A 27,120-nucleotide genomic window follows, 5' to 3' on the forward strand; every position below is an offset into this window, starting at 1 on the left:
TCACATCTTTTACAGACGGAACCAGATCACGGATTTTATGTAATGTGTTGAAACGGACCTGGATCTTGTGTTTATTCAAGATTTTGGAGATCTTTTTTGTGATCCCAGCAATGTAGGGTAAAGTGATGGTTTTGAAAGGCTCCTCAAGAGGGTTCTTCTTCATGGTTTGAGTGATAGCTTTGCGGATTGTATAGTCGGAGTAACCATTAGCCCTAAGAGCTTGGTGTACGTGCTTGAGTTGGATGTCCTAATTAAAAAGAGACCTGATGGTTCAATGAGCCACTCTGTCTACAGGAAAGCTACCCATACGGATGCTTATCTGAAACCGGATTCCCACCACCATCCATCACAGAAGAATTCTCTCATCAAGACTCTGTATCATAGAGCCCAATGCATATCCGACCAGGAACACATAAGCAGTGAACTCAAGCACGTACACCAAGCTCTTAGGGCTAATGGTTACTCCGACTATACAATCCGCAAAGCTATCACTCAAACCATGAAGAAGAACCCTCTTGAGGAGCCTTTCAAAACCATCACTTTACCCTACATTGCTGGGATCACAAAAAAGATCTCCAAAATCTTGAATAAACACAAGATCCAGGTCCGTTTCAACACATTACATAAAATCCGTGATCTGGTTCCGTCTGTAAAAGATGTGATTCCGGACATACAATACCCTGGTGTCTACAAACTAAGTTGCCTCTGTGGTAGTAGTTACATTGGAGAAACCAAACGCCATATCTCGGACCGCATTCGTGAACATAAAGCAGACCTTAAACACGGTAGGACCAACACCTCGGCCGTAGCAGATCATTGTTCTAATTCAGTAGGCTCACATGCCATTGACTTTTCCAAGACGGAGGTTCTTTGTAAGCCATCTGGCTTCCATGAGAGATTCGTTCATGAGGCTATCCACATATACAAACACAGAGACAATTTCAACCGAGAAGATGGATTCTATCTTAGCAATCATTGGAAAGATTTGATAAATCATTTCAGTTCTTGATTGATTGTTCACGCTTACAGTGCCTTTCAGACAGCATACATAAAAACAAATTTCGTCTCCCCCCTCCTCTTTTCAAAAAATAGATGGACTAGTCCTGGCAAACAGCCAATCGTTGCGCGTGACGCAAACGTTATTTTTATATATATAAATAAATATGCCGTTTTCAAAATAAATTTATGCAAACCAACACACCTGATGATGACCGTTTGAGTTATGGTCGAAACGTCGTGAGAATTTTTATTGTTTTATATATATTTTGTTATTTTGTTGTTTCTCTTCAACGTGACTTTACCGAAAAAACTAAGAATATGATTCTCAAGTATTTACGTAAAATGTTGCATTCGTTAAATATCAAAAATAAAGTCTGACCTACAATGGCCATATAAAATATATATTTGGGGGGAAATTGTCCCCCCCCCCCTCTGCCATCCTGCGAGATCACCTCTGCTTTACGAGCACTATCGATACCACTTTCTACCAGGATCAGCAGCCAACGAGAATGAAACTTGCTCACGAATTGCATAGAAAACACCAATAATACGTATGTATGTTGAACTTATTGCGCACCGTACGTAGTCAACCGTGCTAATTGGAGGTGCGGGGGAGGTGTAAGGACAACAAACTAAATACAAAAAAACAATGCATGATCAGACAAGAAAACTAATGAATAAATACGCAAGCTTCTTTCACGTAATTCGTGTGAATGAAGATACAAGCTCGCACAGTTTAAAGCAGTACACACAAACAAGTTAGTTGATCGAAAGGTAACATGTTGGGGAGAAGTGTGGGTTGCTCCCACCTCTTCTAGGACGTCTACCCAGCATGGAAGAGGAGGCCAAAACACCCTCTAAATGGCCACTCTCGAGCTCCCTACGAGTGAAGGCCCACATGAGTAGGCTGCACCTTTGCAATCGCCTTTTACAATGCAGTCCAGAAATCAGCACTCTTTAGCCAATAAACACCCACACCAACACGTCCATACGTACACGTATATGTACACGTGGAAATATTGTACCCAAACGCTCATAAAAATTGCACAAACATACCGATGAGTGAACCTTGACACCCTGCTTTTCCAGAAGTGGAACCCCCAAGCCCGCACTCAGCGATGGCTGTAAAGGTGACAACGTTAAAGGCGCAGCCCTGCAATTCCTTGCTCACGCCACATCTGCTGGAATAGCCTCCACTAAAGGGAGCCTCTAGAATGCCCCTCTACGGAGGATACGTTGGCCTATTCTTCCACGCTGCGCCGCGACCTTTCGATCAACTTAATTTTGGTGTACCCATTTATACTGCTGGGTGTTGGATGGAGGTTTGAAGAAACTTGTCCATTGCTTGAGGTGGCGTGCCGGGTGATCGGCCACCTGTGGATTGCAGGTGCGGGACGCCACGGTGGCGAGATGCACACGACATCGCTAGGTATACAGGAAGTTGTGGGCTTGATCCCAACCCTGACCCCTGTATATTTGGTGTTTGCGTGTTCTCCCCTTGTGGTCGTGTGGATTTTTCTCCGGGTCCTCAGGGGTTTTCCCCTCCACGTTTAAAAAAAAAACAACAACATGCATTTAGAGTATTTGCCTGCATTAAATCTCCACCGGATAAGCCACTTCGTTGAGCTATCATTTGTGGCCAGGTCGCTTCTGAGAAAGAGCTATATAAGCCAGTGGGATTGACCGTGTAAAATTACAAAAAAAAACATTTTCTAGTTTAGTTTCCAGCGGCAGTGTGTGCTTGCTGACCATTGCACCACCGCAGTACAGCCCGGTGGCTGTCAGCAGGCGTGTAGCTTGTAGGTACGTCCCGGCTGTCTTCCCCACGCTACATGCAGTGGGGGATGACCTCATCCTGCAGGAGGGAGGAGGATGTCACCATTGTTTAGCACATGGAGTGTTTTGGAAACACGCAATGTCTGGGTGACAAAGGTGGGGGGCACTACGAACCACGGCGACACCGAGTTCGATTCCCGCTCACGGCCAACACCGGTGACGATTATCTGAGCCGGTTATGGGCCTCCCCTAGGTCGACTCAGCCTCAAATGAGTACGTGGTGCGGTGTGTAAACATCGCCACTGGGGAGACAAAGGCGGCCGGGCGTGGTTGCCGGCCACCCACCCCCTTCGTGTGACGTTCCGACTTTCACGGGTGCTACTTGCTAACAGCATTTGTTTCAACAGTCTTGTCTAACTAAAGACAGTTTGCTAAGTTGTGCATAACAATTACAGTACTCATATTCTTGGTTCTTTCGGTAAAGTCACGTAGAAGGGAAATAATAAAATAATAAAAATTCAACAATAAAATTCTCACGACGTTTCGATTGCAACATCATCAGGTGTGAAAACCACAGCAATAATTTTTTTGAAAAATATTACAGTAATCTACTGCAGTGTTGATCACCTTTATCCAGGCGTGAGTTTGCCCTATTACAAACTTTGCGTTTGTAATGGGTGCTTTATGCTAAAAAGTTATTGCATATCGTACCTTCTTCTCCTGCAAGATGCCTACTTACAGTACTGTATATGGTTGCTCAATTAATTATATGTGTGTGTAAGACAGCCAGATGGTAGTTGTATTCTCCTTTCCCCCACAAATGCAGATATTAATGATATTTTCATTATGATGTTTACACACTCGGGCTACATATTTGAATTAATTATGTTTATTTACAATTAGGTAGGAGCTCTGTGGTGTAAAAACATTCTCGAGAGTGGCAAACCTGGGGGAAATGCGGGGATAGAAGGCAGCGCAATGGAAATGTGAAGAGTTGGCAAAGAACCCAACTTCCTATTTTTTTTTTAACTGCAAAAACACATTTCGATAAAAACTCGACGCTGCACGTCAAGTCCTGTGCTGAGAAATCAAAGTAAAACAATAACAAATGGTGATAAACTAACAGCAAAGGATAAATGCAACACAGTATTAACAGAGCAGTTCGCCATGCCCGTCTCTAATAACTATATGAGGGTGCAAATGAATTGGGTAACTCCAATCCGGAATGAACAGTGATGGTGCAAATGCAGAACTAGTTTTCTTTCTGTATGATATCAGTACAGGAAGACATCTATGCACATGTATGCAAATGTCAATGCGTGTGTTAATGTTAACCAAAAATACGTCTTAATAAAAAAAAGCACGTGTATGTGAAACATGTATACGTGTGTATGTACAAATATGTGTTTGTATGTATGTGAAATGTGCACGTGTGTATCTTGAATAAATTCGTTTATATGTAAAAAGATGTGTATGTATGTTGAGTAAATATGTACCTGTGTATACGAGTTAACCATGTGTACGTTCATAAAAATCAATCAACTGGCTGGTTAGCGACTGGCTGAGCGAAATGTACGCATACTAATTCTGAGTTATTGTTATTAAATGTGTGTACGTATGCACACGCGTGTGGCTTTTAGTCACACACTCATTGCTGTAGAAAATTGTTGGTGTTACAACCATGGAGAGACGCATGCCCACGGGAAGCAAGGTCAAGTATTCTGCACAACATCATGTAGCAATTGCTAAAGACAAGATTTGATTCTCAAATCGAATCACAACGAATCTCCGAGAATTGTTCAATCCCTGTAAGGCCCCTCGGGACGAATGTGAGTGAACCTCATTATTCCCTACTCAAGTCACATACCAAGCTTCTCAACAAAGACATCACCATTGCATTTACATGTACAAGCAGCTATGCATGAATAACATTCAATTGTGTTTTTTTACACTTTACAATCTTCTGTTACATCAAGATCAGCAGTTTCTTAGATCATGATCATAATGCAAAGGTGAAACCATGCATATATCTTGTTGTTATATTTTTACCCAGTCCTATATAAAGCAAAATCATGTTCCTCCTTAATTTAAATAGTAAAAAAAAGTACATACTTTAATCAATCCAATTAAAGCGAGGGGAGGGGGGTGTTTGAGCATACATTACCATCCTGGTTATTATCGTACATGTTAGTGAGGGTGGGGGGGTCCCAGAACCAGTTCAGCTATATCACCCCCCCCCACACACACACACACTGCTGTGAATCAAACTCAGGTGAACCCCTTCGTAGTGCAGAGCAAACCACTCGGTCAGTATCAGTGCTCCTCCTAGTGATATAGTACCTTGGGTGAATGTCAACAGGCAGGCTGGGTGACATGCTACAGTGTTTGGATGGTAGCTGAATCACACGCGGCTCGAGTGGTCATTTCTAGGTCAAAAAGCACCCCCAATGTTCCGACTCTGTTGTTTTCGTTGGATTTTTGTTCCCGAGTCCAGCCTGTCCCAGCAGCTGCCAGTGGCGAGTTTAGTGTTGTTGGTTAATCATCAGCCAGCTCCGTCTCCCTGGCTTGATTTATTTGCATGATGAAGTCATGCTGCTGCTGCTGCGCCCGGGGAGAGTGCGAGGGAGGCTGGAAGAGGGCACAATCCCTGTAACAGCCGTGGTTGTAAAATAGGATTACGTGAGCCCAGGTATATTGGGGTTAAACGAGCGTGGTGCGTCGCCAGCCCACGCAACACTTTGTATTCGTGCCTGCTTGGCTTTTTAAGTGCCACTTGGCAGGAAAAGCTTGGCACGTGATCGCATGATCAGATGAGTTGATCTTCCATTGCCTCCGACTCCATTTCCAAGTTCTTATAGGAACACGATACACAGGCAGGTATGAGCAGACCTCCGTTGCGTGTCTCCACATACACATACAAATAAAATACAGTATGGTTTTTTAGCTCTCCAAACCAAAATCATGCGGAAGTGTTTTTTTAAGCAAGGAAAACTTTGGACCAGTTTTGACCTTTTGAGTCTCATCAACAGTTAGGGCTGTTCAGCGAACGCTGTTGATGTTGCCAGATGTTATATGCCAAGAGCTCTCCGTCTATTCACGTCCATGGGGAAGGGAGGCCATGCTTTGCCCAAACACGTTCTACTTTTGGTCAAGGGGCAAGATTAATCTTTGCGGAGGGGGAGGGGGCACATGATATTCTTACAATAGAAGATATGTCTAAAGTATCATACGAGTGAGCAATTGTCGGAGCTGAATGATTGGTCTCCCACTGATACAAACCCCTCGAGACAGAAGAGGGACTTACGGTGAAGCGTTCTGGCATGAATTGCAACATTTTATACCGTAATAACGATTGTAAAAAAAAAAGCCTTCCAAATTTAGTTCCTCCAAGGGCTGAGATTAGATGCCTGGGTCAGAGTGACCAAATAAACATAACATGTTCAACCTTGACACTGGCGCTGCTCGTTGCAGGAAAGTGTAATAAACAACCCAACGGCTTCTAGAAAACTTACATTGCTGCACTTAAAATAGCAGCTTGCAATAATTTAATGCTACAATAAAATGTCTGTCCTCGTTAAATTGGTTTTCACAATAAACTCGTTGTAGCACGTTGAATCATGTGGCACGGAGGAGTTTTTTTTTGCATTGTTGGATAACCGTCCGGTAACGTTGCGAACGATTCAGCCGCTGCAAAAGTTTGTCTGCTTCAAGCTGGGGAGAGAGGCTGTCTGTGCGATACACTTGCAGTGGGTGTACAGCAAAGACACCCCCCCCCCCCCTCATGCCAGCAGTGGCGCGAACAATCAATTGCAAAGGCTGAACCTTAACCTTTCACTGCACAATGACTCTCGTTGATAATATCAACATCATGAGCCATGGTCAATTCCACTGCTGGATAAAGGCCTCCTGAAAACGCTTCCTGCTATGTAACAATCCACCTAGAATATACAAACAAGCTGATACAAATCCAGATGTATATTCTATAGTTTGATATTTGTTTAGAAAAACAAGTAATATTGCGTTCGTCTTGCCTACACATGTAAAAATAAACTTCACATGTGCATGGGTTTGACCGTGATGTGCCAAATTGATGCTTTTGTAAAATCGCTGTAACTTACCACAGTTTTACTACATATGGCAGGCATACTTTTATATGAGTTCTGATTATAACATTTCGTGAAGCACATGTGGCAATCCTTAACTGAATGAGAACTGCATGCAACAATAAAGCCAAGGACCTATGCTACCGGTCGAAGATCATGCATCAAACAACAGCATCAGCCAGGGTCAATCCACTGCCTGAAGAAGACCTCCACATTACACAGGCATCAATGGTTTGGGATCGAACCCACAATATGCATGTCTCTCGCCGTGGTGGCTTGGATTTTTCTCCAGGTCCTCCGGTCCTTTCCCTCCACCACATGTAGAAACGTGCGTTTGGAGTATTTGGCTGCTATACATTTTCACCTGATAAGCCACTTAATTGAGCTATCATTTGTAACAGGTCGCTTATGAAACAGAGCCACATGGCTCAGTAGGCCTTACCTGGTAATATAAAAATAGTAGTAACAGTAAACTGCCTCCCCTTATGATCCTGCGATGTAATAATCCACCAAGCACTGGCACATGAACTGATTCCATCACTCCATCTCCTCGGTGGACGTCATCTCAAATGTGTTCCATTGCTTGGCTGCCTCTCTGTTACTATGTTTGCCCATGCGTTAATAAGGAGACTAAACAAAGGACGGTGAGACCACGTTTTAAGCTATGGTATGAGATTTTACTTTTTCTCACACAAAACGTTCTCATAAATTGGCCCTGTCGCCGTAAGATGCCATCTAATCCTCCACACTCACACGTGTTGAACATCATTCTTGTGCAGCCATCATCTTCAGTGACTCGGGTGACAGCCTTCAAGCTCACTCTGCCCGAATATCCTCGCGCGAACTGACAACGCAACCTTTGCTTTTCACTCGTTTTTCCTGAGGCTGAAACTGACACATGTATACTTAGGCCAAGGGGCCCTCAGTTAATGGAGCCACTTCACCTCTGATGCCATGACACATCGGTACGCGCCAATACAAAATCATCACATACTGTGTTAAAGGTGCCAGATATGGGTGCGAAGCATAAAGGAGACAGAGTGACAATGGGGCAATACATTTATATCGTAATAAAACCCATTCTGGCCCGTCTTTAATAGCCTGAGGCAAGCAGCCATCCAACAAAACGGGCAGAATCTTTACCGAGCACATGATTGATGTCAGCTTGACACATAAGGTATGGACGAATGCTACAGAAAAAAATAGTTAAAGTGGGTAAAGTATATAAAAAGCTGCGACTCGTGGATAAGTAAACTGCCAAAACATACAAAGACAAATTTGCCAAGACTGAATTTTTGTAATAAATCACTCCGTATTTAAAATAACTAGCAACTCAATGCAACTGTCCATAACACTGCTTTAAAATGAAATAAATATCTAATATTTTAAGGCCACAGTGTTACTGACGAATATTTTTAAATTGTTGGTGTTACTTTTGCTTGTGCACTACTGCCAATGCAGAGGCATCACCAAATAATTACTGTAGTTTTAAAAAATAATTTACATTTCCTGTGAAAATGGAACATACAATAAATGATATTCCCACCTACCCCTAATTTTATTGTATACAAAAATAACTCAAAATGTGTTATATTACTACTTAACATTGATATAAAATATGCCTCAGAATGTCTGTTGGTTATCTCATACAAATAACCTTTCAACGCAAATGTTTTTATATACTGCAATGTATACATTATACATATTCATGCAAGCACACACACGGGGTTATTCATGTATAGATACCTCACTGATTTACGACCCTTGCTTTCTCACGAAACAAATAAGATTGGGACAGTGATGACTACATCCATACCTTATCGAGGAGATTGTTAACATATATCATAATTTCATTGAAATAAAATGTAATCTCTATAACCTCCCCCCCCCCCCCCCCATTAAATCTACGTTATTTGAAGCTTTCGTGACTGCAGGAATCCATACTCTTTGGTCCCTTCGGTAAAGTCACGTGGTTTTTTATTTATACCCACGTGACTTTACCGAAAGAACCAAAGAGTACGTCCCTCCCTATTATTTTGTCTGGGTTAAATACATTGATTGCCTCGTAAGTAATATTGTTTATCGCCTTTGTATATATATTAATGAATTGTCTTTATGCCTGGTATCCTTTATACAATGCAGGTGACCCCCGGCTTACGCTTTCATGACCTTTATTATAGTAAGACCACACAGTAACAAACAAAACTCGAATCTACGATCGCCTAACGACTGCTACCGACGCCGATGTCGCTGCTTTTAAATTGTTGGTGTTACTTTTGCTTGGCGACCGCTTACGACGGCTCCACTTGCGATCGTCGTCCAGGAACTAATTAGGTCGTAGGTACGGTGGTCGCCTGCAACGTTAAAGGATACTTGAATTCCCTAATAAACATTTTACCAAGAAAAGTTACGCAATAAGATAGCATATCAAACTCTTTACACTGCTATAAGCTGAATATGTTGATATACTAATTTTAACTTGCAATGCACTGCATAGTATTTTCCACTCGCTCTCACAGAGAGAGCGACTCAGGCGTGCGAAGAACCCAGGACAAGTGGGAAAGGCAGCTACGCGGTGAGCTGGTGCCAAATTCCCTCCAAAACTTTGCGGTCCTCTATATATCAAGGTGTTGTCAGCCAATTGAGTAAGTTTTTTTTTTTACATGGGGAAAAAGCCAACACGTGCAAGGGAGCAACACTCTATTCCATGAAGATAGAACAAGTGTAGTCCATATTTGCTGTAGCGCCTCATCCTGGCAAACCAGGAGAAGGGAGTTTTATAACATTTGTCCAATCCACAAACGCTCGCCTCCACGGTGCTGGATTATAGGCATGCGCCACCACAGCCGGCAAGGTTTTTAAATTGGCAAAGCATAAGGACATGCTGCCCTTGGAAACTCGTGTCTTCAGCTAATTATCTTATGAACTCCTACAAGCCGGCAAGGCCACAGCAATTATCCCAAGGCTCCACGAGTTCTGAGCGTGCATCCGAGGGAGCCAACCCATTCCAGATCAGGACAGTGCAGCCGAGTGTAATTGGTGGCGTCAGCAGGAGTGAGGATAATCGCCCGCATTCAAGCACCACATTTGCGCAAAACAGGATCATTGCCGTGATGGTTTATATCAAAAGGGGTGTACACGTGGGGAAAATTATGTATCCAGAACACCATTCCTGTACCAGTAAAGCATCACTGAGCATCTAGGTTCCCCCCTCCCCCCCAGATATTAAACATGTTTGCCAATATTCTTAGTTTTTTCGGTAAAGTCACGTTGAAGAGAAACAACAAAATAACAAAATATATATAAAACAATAAAAAATTCTCACGACGTTTCGACCATAACTCAAACGGTCATCATCAGGTGCAAACCGACACACCTGATGATGACCGTTTGAGTTATGGTCGAAACGTCGTGAGAATTTTTTATTGTTTTATATATATTTTGTTATTTTGTTGTTTCTCTTCAACGTGACTTTACCGAAAAAACTAAGAATATGAATTACTGCAGTCACGAAAGCTTTAAATCAAAATGTTTGCCAATGTAAACTTTCCTGATTTCTCCACTGATATTTAGCCCTTCACGAGCCAATGTGACTCAGTTGGCAGCAAGAGTGAGTAGGGACGTGACCACTTTGCTCAGCATCCTAGGCCATGTTTATGGATATTCATATGATCATTTTGAAATAATAAATATTTTAATCAGTGTGCACTACCTGCTATGATATATGGTTGAGAAAGATGGTCATTCACAAAAATAAAAGATAAAAGGTTTAAGAGTGCACAAAGAAGCATGGAGAGATGGATGCCTGAAATGACATTGAGAGATTATAAGGCATACGTGGATTAGAGAACATATGCAGCTTAATGACATCATGTAAACTATTAAATAAGTGGGCTTGGGCACGACACCGCTAGAAGGGAAGAAGGAAAATGGCGAAGAATAATAACAGTGGCAGCTAAGGAATGGAACGGGTCCTAGACATACACTAAAGGTGATGGAGTGCAGATGCTAGGTGGATTATTATAACGCTGGAATGTGAAAGATGACAGTAGTGAATTACAGTGAATTGACCATGGCTGATGCTGATGATGAAAGTAAGGGCTGTCACCATAGATTGATCACTCGGCTTTTAGGAGGGCTCTGCGAGAAGTATTTGCTCGATACCGATTGGAGATATTCACGCGTTGGAGAAAACTAGAAAACTTAGATAAAACAGATAAAGCATGTGCATCTGGAAGAGATAACACTCACAAATGTGGTACAGCACCTCACCCTTTCTGCCCTGCCTAAAACAGGGGGTCAGTAACCAAAATAACAAGAAGAGACATTTTTTTCGAATTCGCAAAAAAAACACCGCAATATTTAAACAGCCACAATGCACATGAATACGAGACGGTGGTCCTTATTAAATAACGTCACGAAGCAGTCCTTGAAGAGCCGCAAGCTTCATCATTAGACCTCCTTTGCCAGTACCAAAATGTAATAATAGGGTTTTCCCCCTTTTTTTCTGGCAACAAAACTGAAACGTTTTTACAAGGATTCATGTCTGCATTAACCACAATACCTTCAGTCAAAATGCAAACAAAAAACATACTATGATAATATATGCATTGTCCTTGAAACTGCTGTGGGTCTAGAAGCATGGTAGTACAATCAGTTTCAAGGACAATGCATATATTATATTCTTGGTTCTTTCGGTAAAATCACGTAGAAGGAAACAATAAAATAATAAAAATATAAAACAATAAAATTCTCACGACGTTTCGACTGCAACACAAGCAATCATAATCAGGCGTGAAAACCACAGCAAGAATTGTTTTTCTTTTTTCTTGCTGTGGTTTTCACACCTGATGATGATTGCTTGTGTTGCAGTCGAAACGTTGTGAGAATTTTATTGTTTTATATTTTTTATTATTTTATTGTTTCCCTTCTACGTGACTTTACCGAAAGAACCAAGAATATAAATCCCTGCAGTCACGAAAGCTTTAAATAAAAAAAATCATATATTATCATAGTATGTTTTTTGTTTGCATGTTGACTGCAGGTATTGTGGTTAACGCAGACATGAATCCTTGTAAAAAGGTTTCAGTTTTGTTGCCAGAAAAAGGGGGAAAACCCTATTATTACGAGCCGCAAGCTGCCGACCCCTGGCCTAGAACAAGGACCACAATCTGGAAGTTGCACATGTGTAGTGTACTAATTCAGAGACACTAGTAGGAGGCACTCTCTCTTGTTTATTCCGGCCTTCACAGCCATAGGGGGATAACTCCATACCGGGTCAGGACAGCCAACATGCTGCCAGAGCCACAGCTCGAAGAGGCGAAGACCACGACAACGGCAGCACGACGAGTTCCACTCCAGATGGCAGCAGCCCCGACTGTGAGTCGGAGCTCGCCTTTTATCCTCCCCAGCGAGGCCAGGCTCCGCCCTCGGCCACGCACCCTTCTGGATCCCCCAGAGGGCTCCGTGCCTTGCCCACAGGTCCAACTGGTAGAACGGGCTGCTTGCTCCCATTCCCATTGTCTACCAATCTCCCAGCGCCACGCTCTACAGTGACTCATTCAATGTCACTGCACATGGACCAAATCACGGCTTAGCTTCGGAAATGGAAAAAAAAACATGGCGCCTTCTGAGCTGTGCCGGGGTGGCTCGGCACAGGACCAGCACGGCTCGGTTTTAACAGTGGAGAATAAATCTCTGATACCAGAACCGACCCAGCACCAGCAATGCAAACCAGACAACGTTGAATATTTTCTCCACCGGTTGAAAGGACATACTGTATTGATTAATGCACTCAAAAGTTAACCGTCTTCCTGCTAACATTTTGAGATACTCATTGCCGCTTTATAACGTTGAGCCAGTGATGGTAATTACACATTTCTGTGGTGGGGTGCATGTCATTCTATAGAAGAAAATAAGTTGACTTCCCACAAGGTGGTACTTATGGTATTTTTCCCAACAGGAATTGTAGGTCCTGAGTTGACTCCCAACCAAAATTTTACTCACAAACCTTTGAATTAGATCAATGCTCTCTCGTTCAAAACACAGTATGGTAGTACAAAGTTTTATACTTTAATATTAATGGCATCTAAAATATAAAGATCATGTGTGCAATACATATTTTGCTTTAGTTATACTGTAACAGAATTTTTTCATTCATAATATGACCAACTTTATTTGAAAATATGGAGGTTTTGTCCATGTTTGTTTAAGTATATGTTTATGACTCTGTGTGTATTTATATAGAATATACCCGATGACCAAATTACTTAGAATGTGCCCGATGTTAGAAAATAAGAAGGATTGAGCCTCGAGAGGACTTGGATGGGTCAGAACAATGCCTGAGAACAGATGTTGCAAGCTACTGCAGGGCACGTCCTTCTAAGGGCCGGGGTCGAGCGCGGGCCAGTGGTCGAGACCTGGCTGGGTCGGGTCAGCGTAGCCTCCCCTAGGTCACCCTTATCCGGAGCACTGCGAGTCCGTGGTCCCAGTGATAGGGCACGCTAGCCCGGAGGCCGTACCTCCCCAGGTAGCGGGTAAAGGGGCCGTCACCACTTTGTGTTAGGGACCGATAACGTTATTGTAACGTTTATTGCAATAAACGTGTTGCCTCTAAAAGCTATGTCTCCGGTCTCCATGGGAACCCACTACAGAGAGACGGTCAGCAAGACTCCATTGTTATACTCTACTATGCTGCCACGTCTCAATTTGATACCTTGACCAAGACCCTTTGACCAGTGTGGTCATATAACACCACCATCCCCCACAACCCACACCTCCGATTAGCACGGTTGACTACGTACAGTGAGGGAAAAAAGTATTTGATCCCCTGCTGATTTTGTACGTTTGCCCACTGACAAAGAAATGATCAGTCTATAAATTTAATGGTAGGTTTATTTGAACAGTGAGAGATAGAATAACAACAACAACAACAACAAAATCCAGAAAAACGCATGTCAAAAATGTTATACATTTATTTGTATTTTAATGAGGGAAATAAGTATTTGACCCCTCTGCAAAACATGACTTAGTATTTGGTGGCAAAAACCCTTGTTGGCAATCACAGAGGTCAGACGTTTCTTGTAGTTGGCCACCAGGTTTGCACACATCTCAGGAGGGATTTTGTCCCACTCCTCTTTGCAGATCTTCTTCAAGTCATTAAGGTTTCGAGGCTGATGTTTGGCAACTCGAACCTTCAGCTCCCTCCACATATTTTCTATGGGATTAAGGTCTGGAGACTGGCTAGGCCACTCCAGGACCTTAATGTGCTTCTTCTTGAGCCACTCCTTTGTTGCCTTGGCTGTGTGTTTTGGGTCAATGTCATGCTGGAATACCCATCCACGACCCATTTTCAATGCCCTGGCTGAGAGAAGGAGGTTCTCACCCAAGATTTGACGGTACATGGCCCTGACCATCGTCCCTTTGATGCGGTGAAGTTGTCCTGTCCCCTTAGCAGAAAAACACCCCCAAAGCATAATGTTTCCACCTCCATGTTTGACGGTGGGGATAGTGTTCTTGGGGTCATAGGCAGCATTCCTCCTCATCCAAACAAGGCGAGTTGAGTTGATGCCAAAGAGCTCCATTTTGGTCTCATCTGACCACAACACTTTCACCCAGTTGTCCTCTGAATCATTCAGATGTTCATTGGCAAACTTCAGACGGGCATGTATATGTGCTTTCTTGAGCAGGGGGGCCTTGCGGGCGCTGCAGGATTTCAGTCCTTCACGGCGTAGTGTGTTACCTATTGTTTTCTTGGTGACTATGATCCCAGCGGCCTTGAGATCATTGACATGATCCTCCCGTGTAGTTCTGGCCTGTCTTCCTCACCGTTCTCATGATCATTGCAACTCCACGAGGTGAGATCTTGCATGGAGCCCCAGGCCGAGGGAGATTGACAGTTTTTTTTGTGTTTCTTCCATTTGCGAATAATCGCACCAACTGTTGTCACCTTATCACCAAGCTGCTTGGCAATGGTCTTGTAGCCCATTCCAGCCTTGTGTAGGTCTACAATCTTGTCCCTGACATCCTTGGAGAGCTCTTTGGTCTTGGCCATGGTGGAGAGTTTGGAATCTGATTGATTGATTGCTTCTGTGGACAGGTGTCTTTCATACAGGTAACAAGCTGAGATTAGAAGCACTCCCTTTAAGAGTGTGCTCCTAATCTCAGCTCGTTACCTGTATAAAAGACACCTGGGAGCAAGAAATCTTTCTGATTGAGAGGGGGTCAAATACTTATTTCCCTCGTTAAAATGCAAATCAATTTATAACATATTTGACATGCGTTTTTCTGTTTTTGTTGTTGTTATTCTGTCTCTCACTGTTCAAATAAACCTACCATTAAAATTATAGACTGATCATTTCTTTGTTAGTGGGCAAAGGTATAAAATCAGCAGGGGATCAAATGAAAGAGGTCCTCATCCAGCAGTGGTTTGACAAAATGGCTACACATGTACATGGTATGTCAACAAAGTATTTCAACTTTATTTACAACCAGAACGGACCCGTTAAAACAAAAACAAATCTCTTTTAAGGGAGACCCGGGTGATGAAACGATGTAGTGCACACGCTCTGAAATGTCCAATAACAACAGCAAACAGGGTCAATTATTAACCAACACAGAACAAAAACAACCATCACAGTCGTATTAACAAATATATATATATTTTTCAGCCATTTATAAATCCACTGTTGGTTGAATTCCTTCCCACGCCATTCCATTGTTCACCTCGTCGGTCGGTGCCAGTTTGCTAAAGGTGGTACGCATAAATAATTTGCCAACACTCGCGTTCGCCATGCCCTGGAATTAAACTCAGTTTTCCGGGTTCATAACGCAGTTGTCCCCGTCCATGGCCCTAACTTTCTTGATCGTAAAAAGTAAATGCATTCTACACTTGGGCACGACTGTGGCGTGTTCTCGCACGGACTGCCAGGGAGCAAGCTAACTCCAGGAGGTCTAGGGCATGCAGCCCGGTCGCTTGGGGGTAATCACAGTATCTGATGTCATCTGTACATTAGTTCCACTCAGTTAACGTTGCGAACAACAAGGAGAGCCCGTGATGGGGCTCTGGACAACGATAGCGGCCGGCCACCGCCACGTCAGGGAGGGTGCACAAGAAGCCATCAGTTCATCCACCGCCTCGTTCTATGCGGTTCACTTACATTCTTTTGATAACTTATTTTTTGAGAAATTTTACAGAGCTGCGGAAGAGTTTCAAAGCTCTTGATTTGCGATCGTGTGCTACTCGCAATGCGGTTACTTATTGTTTTGTTTTTATAAACTTTTCTTTTTTTAAAATTATGCCCATTTCCTCTGTCTGGGTCACATTTACGAGATGACGCTGCATTTCAGTTGCAGATCAGGCAAAGTATTTAAATGCGTGTAAATTAAATAACACAAGCAGACTGGGGGAAAAGACAGACAGGCAGAAAAAAATGTTACAATTTAATAAGCACACAATGCAGTAGCCTGTGTGCGTTCTTGCGTTCAATAGCGGCCTTTTTTTCACCACAATGGCAACAAAACAGAGTGAGAGTAAAATAAAACCACTAACCCAGATGACTATTGAAATTCTCACTTGCAGATACATAATGTAGGATCTGGAGTGGCTTCAAGCGCATCAATAAATGCACATCAGGGCCAATAGCTTGTATGTTCGTTGAACTTCCTTCGCTTCGTACGTAGCCAACCATGCTCTCGTATCCAGCCGAAAGAGCGACACCAACAACAATTCAATGTGGCTGCCCTTTAATTATTTGACACGCTTTTATTTAACTCTATCTGTTGTTGTTGTCGTCGTCGTCGTTGTTGTATCCCCAAATCTTGTAACTCAATTTTAATCCGCTTCCCAATGTGGTATCGACTGTAAATTTGGTAAACTGATGTCATACTGATGACAATACTATATTCTATCATAAAAAAAATAAAACATATATTTGTAAACATTCTTTTTTATATGTCATGTTTCAGCTTGGATCTAATTGTCCGCGGTCAACTGACGTTGGCTGTAATTGGCCCACGGTCCGTTACGTTATGCCCCACGCTTGTATTTTTAGTCAGTTACAACAACAGTATATTAAACATATATAATGCAAAGTACTTGAACAGAAATAAAACATGTTTAACTTTTTAGTACATTTCATAAAAGCGTGTTTTTAAAAAAAAAGTTTTTTAAATATTCCCAGGAAGCCTCCCGTCGATGGGCGATGGCATTTTTAGCACGCGTTGTTGCTGCAGCGTTGTTCAGACAAGTCGCAATATGACCACTCCACCCCCACCCCACGTCCCCCAGTCCCCATCCTACCCCACCACCCGCACTGCATCAGAATCCCATACCCGCAATCCCTCCACCCATCGCACCCAACAGCGTGTTATGTCTGGGAGAAAAAAAAACTTTCAGACAATTAAACCCAGACGAGTGGCGGTGGTGGTGGGGGCGGCGGGTGAGTGGGCGATGAGGCAGGATGACCTAGACTGGCCTCTAATCTCCCATGTGTTTTTTTTTCAGAGTGGCGGGGGAGTTTTGGGCCACAGAAACGCCACCATCTGTCCTCAGAAGCACTTTCCATGCAGAGTCCGTGACTTTCAAGGATCTGCACGCATGCGTGGCAGAGCTTGGAGATGATGCTGTCATGTGGCTGGTGTAGACTGTACGTGTCAGCACCTCACTCATAATGCTGTAGATGATGTCTCCTTTTTTTTACACTCACTTTATGATGCCACATTTCCTTTCTTTTTAGGGGGGGGAGACCCCTAAGGGACCAGATTGCTAAAAAAAAAACAACCATAATCATTAAACTGGTGTGTATTCTTTTTTTTATTAAAAAGTTACTGCCAGTTAAATATTACACTGGCGATGGTGGCTAGTGTTATGCATTCTAACAGGCCGTTATGGAAACCGTTTAACGTGCAGCCCTTAGCAATGGTGTCGAATGTTTGTAAATTATCGAAATATGACAGGCTAACGTTGAAAAGAGTGCTGTTTTCGATTGCGCGGCTTTGACACTTTAATGAGTGCTATTCGATTAACGCTGCAGTGAAGTAGGACTCTGTCTTGTGGTGCGTTGATCGTTTCTTCTCTCAAGCTTTCACCACGCACTACTGCGGGGCATTTAACAAAAAAACAATGTTGAATCGAAGATGCCTGTAGTATAATCCATGAGCCGAGACGTAATATTTCAATTGTTCGCACAAATTCAGGTGGCATAAATACAGTGCTTTGAATTCCTCCGTGGCCAATAAACGTGAATTGTGCGATGACAATTTGAAACGAGGGGGTTATTAAATAATTCATTTTTATCAAGCGTATAAAAAAAACAATCAGTACCACTAAAGCTTTTTCTAGCATAGGTTTGGTACCGAATTCTCTTCTGATCCAAGGACTAGTATGCATGGGGCGAACGCTTGAGAGAATAAATGCTCAACACACCGCAGCCCAATCTGGTAAACACCACACTTGGATTAGGAATGGGTGCGAAATCGTACGCGTTAAATGACCGCGACACTTGCTCCTCGGCTGGGCGTCAAGAGTCGAGAAAGAATGCGGTGCGTTTCAACGCTTGATGTTGGAAAGTGAAGATTGCTCCAGAACCCTCTATCCCCTGTCTCAATCAACCACATTCAATATGATGGCCCCGGGAGGAAACTCTGGGTTGCATCTGCACAGCTCAGAGGTGGTCAGAGGGCTGCAGTCTTGGGCTCTTACAAAACACAACAGCAGCTACGAGTCAACAAATGTTGAACAGGCCCGGCTCTGCTAAAGAGACCGACAACGTGGCCCAGAGATTTCCAGTAAAAATAAAATGCTACTGGAGATAATGTATTCAGAAAGCCCCATAGGTTGATGGAACTAACTTATTTTTTACGTGCATTGCCATGTCTATTATTTTATTACCCGTACTCCTCCTGCACAATGGCACACACGATACGTTATTGTACAACGCTCCCGGTGGACTGCTGTGAATGCACCACCCTAACCCTTAATATGAATCAAGAAGATTGCTCCAGAACCTCGATCCCCTCTCTCAGTCAACCACATTCGATACGATGACACGTAGGAGTGCAATCTTCGGCATCTTAAGCTCGCAGAATCAGAAAAGCAAAACACATTGCATTCGCAAAGCGTTCGTCGTTATACAGCGGCACTGGGTCAGACTTCAGAGGACCGTTTGCTGTGCCGGCAGCGTGAAAAAAAAACCCCATCAGTAATGATGTGCTCATTTGTGTGCGCAGATCTTCCGCTTTCCTACCAATTAACAAAGCTCATCCCTGCGCTCTTTTAAGTCTTTATGTGCGAGATGTAAAAAAAAGAGCGAGGGAGGGCCGCTAACGCCCCTGGACCACCAAACCCCCTTTGGTTGACCGCTCTCACTCCAGCAACACAAATAATGCAGAACGCCTTTTCAGCTCTTGTACCCCCCCCCCCTCATCCACCACCCATCCTCACCAAATGCACGCCAGGCAATTGATCATGCCGAATTTATTCGGTCTGGACTCATTGTCCCGTTTGTTTGCCTAAACGTCCCTTTGTCGTATTAACGAGCGTTATTATGCGGGGAGTAACCTATCGGGCGATAACAAGATAAAAAAAAAATTCCATTGTTGGCGCAGAACAGAAAAAGAAAGATTGAGTCATCTTTAGCGTTCTTTTTTTATTGCGTCGCCTGAATTGCTTGATATAGCGAGATGCCGAAATGCACTTGGCGAGAGAACACCGAGTGTGGATACGCACACAACGTGAGGTTAATGGATTACAAATTGATAACACAGGAGCACTGGTGCAGCACGTGACGTACTGCGGTGTTTCAATGAACGGTTTTGGTCACGCCGGGCAGTTGCAAGTAAATCTGAAGTGTGGCTTTGAGACTGTAATTGCAATGCAGTAATTGCTCCTCAACCTAATTAACCGTGAGTGCTGGTTGTGCTTAATTAGGCAAAAAAACACGTTGTTCCAATAGACGATGCAGCTGAATGCACGAGGAGCCTGAAAAAATGGTCCCTTGAGGTGTCACTTTTTAAGACAGGAACTAGATTTATCTGTCGCCGTACCTTTCGTTTAACAACCAGGCAGTTCCTGCGTGCCCTCCCCGATATGCTACGACAGTCACTTTTAAATTAACGGAAGCTGTTACCGATTAATGCCCCGAGGTTGCAGCCGTGGTGCCGTGCATTCTGCTCCGTAGAAATTCCACAAACAATGCGCATTAATGCGACTACAGAATAGTCGAGTTGTTGTTTACACGAGTTGTCCTATGCATCAGCTTACGATGCACTCCAGTGAGTGCGATGTTACTGGTTGTCTCGAATACTTTTTGTTGATCCTAAGTGCGTGTGTGCTGCTACCTAGGCGCGGTGCTGCTTTCAAGTGTGATTCAAAATTACGGACTTGTTTTATGCTTGTGTGAGATGCGCTATAAAGTACAATACATGATCATGATATTGCAGTTGAATAAAAAAAAAACAATAATAATGTGTATTGTTATGATACAGGCGGTACCCTGTCATGTATTGCACAGGAGACTCATTGTAACCGAGCTGTTGCTGTACTTCCTCTCTCTCTCTCTCTCAACATAGCTGACTGTTTTTCTTGGCTAGGCTCCTGGGAGGAACGTCTGGGTTTTGGAGAAACACCGGCGACTCACACGTGATTAGTCACAGCAGTGGGTAAACAACAAAGGTGTTGGTGATCATTTGCAGGGTTGGACACTTATCGGCAACAATCTGCGTCTGCGTTTGGGCCCCGTGTCCAAAGAGAGGCCCTGGGAGGAAACTCTGGGTTGCATCTGCACAGTTCAGAGGTGGTCAGAGGGCTGCAGTCTTGGGTCTTACAAAACACAACAGCAGCTCCGAGTCAACAAATGTTGAACAGGCCCGGCTCTGCTAAAGAGACCTACAAAGTGGCCCGGTGATTTTCCTGTTAAACAAATGCTGCTGGAGATAATGCATTCAGAAAGCCCCATAGCTTGATGGAACGTTTATGTTTTTTTAAGTTTTTATATGTGCAGAGCCATGTCTAGTATTTGATGACCCATGCTCCTGCACACTGGCACACACGATACGATATTTGTACAACTCTCCCGGTGGACTGCCGTGAATGTACCACCCTGGTCCCTTATATCTAATCAAGCACTTAAAACGTCTGTAAATTCAGAAATGAAATTATGGGAGGGCGCTGCACTCCATGGCACATCGTAGTAATCGGTTATCTTTTATACGGCGCCTCCCATTCATTATCTCTCGAGGTCCAGGGGCGTCAGGGCAAAGGGTTTTGAACTGGCCAAGCCCAAGGACATTTCCTTTGCCCCGTAAGGCAACTGTTACTCGATTGGAATATTCATAGCGATCATTGCCTCCTACTGCGAAAACCTGGCAGGACCCTCCTGAGGAACAGTCATGAGACTCAGACGGTCCTGGGTAACTGAAGCATAATAACAATAACGAATAATTTGTTTTAAAGAGGCCCTCTTTTCACTTCACGTGCTCAACAAATATCACGCCTCAAGAAAGCTTTTATACGTCTCCTGCTTCAAAACTATAATAGGCGGAGCAGGCTTCTCCTGGCCTTCATGGCACGCACCCTGACATGCGGTGCTTGTGCGTGTGACAATGAGGCACTTGTCTTCCAGCCAGGGCATGTGACGCGTGAGTCGCTGAGCTCATGTGTGAGGAGACAGCTCCACTGTGAAATCAGATAGGGCCCAGACAGCAGCAGTGAGCTTCATCTCAGGTTTGCCAAAGGATACTCATTAATGGAGCTAGGATGCCTACTGGAGCAGTGTAACTACACTCACGCAAGATAAAGATTCCCTGCATTGGCCTCTTAGGCTCTAGGGGCAAGTGCTGTTAGCGAGCACTTATTAAGGCCAGCATGACACGCGAGTGAGTGGTGTGGCTGTTTACTCACTACACCAGGTGACGTTTACCCACTACGCCAAGTGAAGTTTACCCACAACGCCAGGCGACGTTTACCCACTACGCCAAGTGAAGTTTACCCACTACACCAGGTGAAGTTTACCCACCACACCAGGTACTCATTTAAGGCTGAGTCAACCGTGGGAAATCTCAGGGCCAGTTGAAGATATTCGCCACTGATGTAAACGGTGGCCGGGAATCTACGAAGGCGAGTCGGGAACAGCCGGCATCAACAAACCCAGCCTTCTTCGTGATCCTCGTGCTGGTGTTGATGTTGTAGGTTTCTGCCATGGTGCTTGGCGGTGCTGGCACTTTGTGCTGCCCCCAGTGGCTCCGTCGACTCTAGTTCCTGGCCTCGTTGGCCCCCGGGTTGTGCCATGGCATTGAGCCCCCTCTCTCTCTCGCTCTGTCCCGTGAGTCCCTTGAATCGTCTCCAGCGTTGCCACCGCGCTGAATTTCGATGCTATTACGAATTGAAGTAGATTTTGTTTATGCTTTACAACAGGTTCTTATTTTAGATTGTGAACTCAGTGAAAAGCCAGGTCCAGGTACGTATGCTGGCTCCCTCCCAATACTGTACACATTCACTCGCACACCAGCAGCTTAGTCACGACTACGATAAGCAGACCTTTCATTGATTGTGAGTAACAGAATGAGTTCTCATATACACAGAAGATTCGTAACCGTATTTGCAAACATCATTGCTTATTAACCAAATGTTGACTCATATTGCCAAAAACAAAATTATAACATCCGTTATTAATGCATGTACATTTTATTCAACGATTTCAGCGAACACGTGGTGTAATTTTGCATACATCATTACTAGCGCTGAAGCACAGTATACCCCGAGTAAAAGCAACTCGCGTATGCAGCCAAATATTTTTGGCATTGCCATCAGCCACTTTTTTGTGCTTTGTGAAAAACAAAAATGTATTAAACTGTATTTTCCAAAGAGCTAGCCATTCAACTGAAGAACTTCCTCAAAAGTGACACATTGCCAAGATAGGAAGGGGAAAATGAACCAGGCAGAGTTTTGTTCCCCTAAAAAATTGGTTTGCGGAAATAAATACCAAAGGAAAAGCATGCAATGAAAATAATGTTCTCGTTAGAGTCCAGGCTCCTGAAGGATCTTTCCTGAAGAGTCGCATGGGGGTCAGTGAGATCCACTTCATTCTGCTTGGAGGCTGGTGTCGTCAATCTCAAACAATGTCAATTTGGAATGATGGTTCAAAAATATATATTGACTGTGCCTGTAAGCAGATCCTGTCTCTTGCCCAGGGCACTTCACTTCAGCTGTCTCAACCACGCTAAATTTAGAGGCATTTGAACTGTGTGGGCTGGGCTGATGATTGGTGCCAAAATGTGCAGGCACCCGGTCAGGCAGGGCACACCCCCACACACATCATACATCTTTGGAGACATACCTTTGTTTTTTCAACGAGTGCACCATGCCCCTCGTTAATAAGAAAAAACTTTAAACAATAATAATTTACAGCCCTTTGTCCATTCCCTGCCGGATAGTGGATTTCCCCACTCCATAGTCAGTTGTGGGTGTATTTTTAATATACTTCACAATGCTAGTTAGCATGGTTTGATAAAAGAACGGGGGTTAGAACCAGTTCAGATATATCACTTACCACCGATGTTAGCCATAGTTGGGAATTTAACTCAGGTGGCCAGGTTTATACCAATCTGTTGTTTTAAACACTGCCCCATCGCTTACATCCGAATGGTCCCATGTTTTTGTCTCATACGTTGCACCACATGCACACTCTATAACCATGCCACTGCCTTTGACGAATAGCCTCTTTCACTCATGGTTAGAGAGATATTATTGGTGCAGACCCTGACTGACTCTTGCCCAAAAGCACTGTTTCTCCTGGCCGTCCTCATGGTCCAAAAACAGAACTCCTTCCACTCTCCCTAAAGTTACCCTCATCTGTCTGAATGTGGCCCTTTTAACAGAACACAACTCCTCCATTCTTTCTGCAATCAACATTCATTCTCATAGACATTGCAGCTTAGGACCAGGTCGCTGGGTCTTTTCATGTCTGGTCAATTCATTGCGTAACCGTGCTAATGACCACCATGTTCGGGTCACTTTGATAACATGACCATGCCGAGCACCATGGAGCGGTTGGCATGGGCCCCCGTGCAAGGAATGGAATGGGGCCGCCTGTCCATCTTTCATCCTCTTTGTAGTCTCGTGCTTTAGCCCCTCTGGCTCATGGGCCCTGGTGCAGTTGAATCGCCTGCGCAATCGATAGCTATGCCACTGTTAATTGATTACTAACCACTCATATCATTGGTAATCACTATTCATTTATTTAGAGCGTTGATTATCGTGTTTTTTGTGTGTGTTATTTTATAAATATATTGTCAGGAATTAAAATAGGAAGAAAGAGCAGTAATAATCGTGATGACTTAAAGCTTTCGTGACTGCAGGAATTCATATCCTTGGGTCTTTCGGTAAAGTCACGTAGATAGGTAGATATATATTTTTGTTATTTTCTTTTAACCTATCTACGTGACTTCACCGAAAGACCCAAGAATAATAAAAATCGTAATATTTAGATATTTTGCAAAACGGGCAAAACAATTATTGTGGACCTTATATCATACGAGATATCGTATTATCACCATATCGCAGCCATCTTAGTCCCAACTCGTAAACTCTGGACTAGCTTTTAGGGTCTCATAAGCAGTCAGGCTTGCTAAACGAATACAAACATTGGCAACATCCTTGCCAATCTTGCCAAAAGAATCTCACCGAGTCAGTTTCAATCCCGTCTGCCCACCCAGGCAGCCATTCGTGTAATCAGCCGTGTCTACTGGCCTCTGCAATTTTCCCATCCTCGTCTGTTTACAGACCCCAGTGCGTACACAATGCCGCATGCGTGAACGTGAGATGATGTCACTTGCGGGGCTTCTGAACCAAATATATATCCAGGCGGCTAACGACGCTTGCCACGGACTGTGCTTGTGACCAAATCATGCGGAATATACCCGTCGACATCACCGGATCTCGGAAGCTAAGCAGGTTTTTTTTTTCAGCCTGGATAGTGTTTAACTCGACGACTGCCTTCATCGCCAGGTTGTCATCGACGGCTACGAGGTGAGCAGCAATAGGGCAGTGCCGCAAATTACATTTGCCTGGACTTCTATGACACCAACCCGCACTGACCACAGTGGCGAAGTATGTGTGTGTGGTGTGTGGGGGGGGAGAGCGGTTGTGTGGTGGTTAGCGCGCTACGCTGTGCTACGAACCCGGCGACCCGAGTTCGATTCCCACTCACGGCCAACACCAGTGGCAATTATTCTGAACCGGTCCTGGGCCTCCCCTAGGTCGACTTAGCCTCAAATGAGTACCTGGTGCGGTGTGAAAACATCGCCACTAAGGAGACAAAAGCGGTCGGGCGTGGTGTTGGCCACCCACCCCCTCGTGTGCCGTGCCGGCCTTCATAGATGCTCGCTAACAGCACTTGCCCCAAACAGTCTGTTCAGGCTACACGGGGGATCTTTGTCTTTGTGTTTTTTTTTCGTGAGAGAGATGGGTTTCCTTTTTGTTCAGCCAAGTGAGAGGCCATGCATCCAGTAACATCAACCATTGTGCTCAATTTCATTGCTTTTGTTGCGTGGCTTTAGCCTCGGGGAGGATCTCCGCTTCTTCTCTTCAGTTTGACAGTTGGCGTGAGAGCGCTGCGAAGGAGGGTCATCACTCAAAACATCGCAACCACTCTATATATTTATTTTCTGTTGTAAGGCTATGACAGGGATGTGCAAACGCGGAGATGTGCACGCTGGGAATTTACACTCAGAGACGAAAAGAAGAACACGTGGAGAAGAGAACAAAAAGGCAGTTAGAGATGTCACGTTTCCTGTTGAGAAAAGTAAGTTGGTTGCCACGGTCCAGAGCAAGCTATTCGTGACGAATGCGGTGTTTTGATTTGTGCTTGCTCATCACTGGCAACATTGTCCAATAATATTGATATACAATTTACATTTTAAACCTAACTAATATGTTCGTGCAATTTTGAATTCATTCAAGCACGAATAAATATGCGCATGACTTTCAATTACAGGACAATAACGCCAAGTCATTGCGAGCCCCTTTGCTCATTGAATCATCTTGACACGGTGCGGCGAGCTCAGGCCCGCATAGGGGGCCCAGGTTAGAATTCATTGCTCACTCCGCTGTCGCCACCGTCAATCAGACAGACGGTGACCTTTCGCATTCTTCACCCCGGTCAAAGATATCGAATGGTGCCACCAAACTTTATTGTCCCGGCTCACAGACTAACCTTAGTCCACCCAGCTGATTTTAAATTCCAAAGTCGCTCACGCACACAGTCTTTTATGGATGTCGCTGCTCTTGGGCAATTCAACTACAAAATGCTCACTGTTATTGTCATCGGATCACGCACACGGGCACGGACACACATGAATGAACTCGCATGGTGTGTACAGACAAAGATCCCCCGTATAGTCTTCACAGACTATTGGGGAAAGTGCTGTTAGCATGCACCGATGAAGGCCGGCACGGGCACACGAGAGGGTGGGCGGCCAGAACCCCGCCTTTGTCTCCCTCGTGGGGTACTCGTTTTGAGGCCGAGTTCGACCTACAGGATGCCCAGGACCGGTTCAGATCATCGTCACTCGTGTTGGCTGTGAGCGAGAATCAAACCCGGGCCGCCGGGTTCATAGCGCAGCGCGCTACCCAAATCACATACAGCAACAGATTCCGCATACAGACTTCGACAGACCATTGGATGCTTGTTCTGAGCAAGCACCTATTATGAGGCACCGCACGGGGGGGGGGGGGGAGTGTGATCGGATACCAAACCTGGAAGCGTCCTTCCCTAATGTCGATGTTCACGCATCACAGTGGAGGTTTGAGACTTACCTGACCTACAAGAGTCCCAGAAGAAGTTTTTGATGCTGCACGCTACAAATGTTAGCCATGGCTGGGCAATAGAACCCATGTCGCCCGGCTTCAAAGTGCAGTGCAGTAACCACTGAGCAAACCACTCCACCCATATACACAGAGAGAGAGAGAGAAAAAAACCCCCACGACTCTAAATAAAAGAATGACCCCCTCCAATACGTGTGCATAACTTACCAAGCCAAATATAAACCCACAGAGCCAAAAAAAAACCCACCAAACATCTAAAGTGAACTAAAGTTCCTTTGTTGTTCTCAGCATTCAATATTATTCCATGTCATTGTATTTCTGGTCACCATAACACACACACGTACGTAAGCTGCAAGTATTTGCTGTGGGTGGGTGGTTGGGGGTGTAGCTACGAGAGAGTGGAGGGGGAGCAGTTGTGAG

At 44.2% G+C, this 27,120-nt stretch overlaps 1 long non-coding RNA gene across 1 annotated transcript; it reads left to right on the forward strand.

Annotated features, from left to right (window-relative positions):
* The first annotated feature begins 1,208 nt into the window (after positions 1-1,208).
* Positions 1,209-20,358, forward strand: LOC116939933 (uncharacterized). The gene is made up of 2 exons (XR_004402486.2): positions 1,209-9,453; positions 17,383-20,358. It is a non-coding gene; the product is annotated as an uncharacterized LOC116939933 (long non-coding RNA).
* The last annotated feature ends 6,762 nt before the right edge of the window (positions 20,359-27,120 follow it).

Source organism: Petromyzon marinus, chromosome 7, assembly GCF_048934315.1.
Source record: "Petromyzon marinus isolate PM22_M1 ecotype Great Lakes invasive population chromosome 7, UKy_Petmar_22M1.pri1.0, whole genome shotgun sequence".
In the NCBI taxonomy this organism is placed as follows: Eukaryota; Metazoa; Chordata; class Hyperoartia; order Petromyzontiformes; family Petromyzontidae; genus Petromyzon; species Petromyzon marinus.